The sequence below is a fragment of the Galeopterus variegatus genome, unplaced genomic scaffold, assembly GCF_000696425.1.
Source record: "Galeopterus variegatus unplaced genomic scaffold, G_variegatus-3.0.2 Scaffold10824, whole genome shotgun sequence".
Classification (NCBI taxonomy): Eukaryota; Metazoa; Chordata; class Mammalia; order Dermoptera; family Cynocephalidae; genus Galeopterus; species Galeopterus variegatus.
In genome coordinates, this window is record NW_007736935.1 from 3,342 (window position 1) to 4,425 (window position 1,084).

Consider the following 1,084-nt stretch of genomic DNA (forward strand, 5'->3'; position numbering starts at 1 on the left):
AGTACTAGCCAGAGCAATCAGAGAAGAGAAGGAAATAAAGGGCATCCAGACTGGAAAGGATAAAGTCAAACTGTCCCTGTTTATGGATAATATGATCCTAGATATTGAACAGTTTAGCCTCTACAAAAAAAACTCTTAGAGCTAATAAATGATTTCAGCAAAGTTGCAGGATACAAAATCAACACACAAAAATCAGTAGCATTTTTATACTCCAACAGTGGAAAAACAGAAAAAGAAATCAAGAAAGCTAGCCCATTTACGATAGCCACTAAAAAAATAAAATACTTAGGAATAAAGTTAACTGAGGATGTGAAAAATCTCTATGAATAGAACTGTAAACCACTGTTGAGAGAAATTAAAGAGGACACAAGAAAATGTCCATATTACCCAAAGTGATCTACAGATTCAATGCAATCCCCATCAAAAGTCCAATGACATTTTTCTCAGAAATGGAAAAAACTATCCAGACATTCATATGGACTAACAAAAGACCATGTATAGCCAAAGCAATTTTGAGCAAAAAAAAAAAAAAAAAGCTAGAGACACAACGTTACTTGACTTTAAACTATACTACAAAGCTATAATAACAAAAACAGCATGTTACTGGCATGAAAACAGACACATGGATCAATGGAATAGAATAGAGAACTCAGAAATCAACCCATACACCTACAGCCATCTGATCTTTGACAAAGGCACCAAGTATACACACTGGGGAAGAGATTGCCTCTTCAGCAAATGGTGCTGGAAAAATCGGATATTCATATGAAGGAGAATGAAACTAGACCCGTACCTCTCATCATATGCAAAAATCAACTCAAAATGGATTAAAGAATTAAATATACATCCTGAAACAATAAAACTCCTTAAAGAAAACATTGGGGAACACTTCAGGAAGCAGAAATGGGTACAGACTTCGTGAATATGACCCCAAAAGCACAGGCAACCAAAGGAAAAATAAGCAAGTGGGATTATATCAAACTAAAAAGCTTCTGCACGATGAAAGAAATAATCAAAAGGATGAAAAGACAACCAACAGAGTGGGAGAAAATATTTGCAAAAAATACATCTGACAAAGGATTAA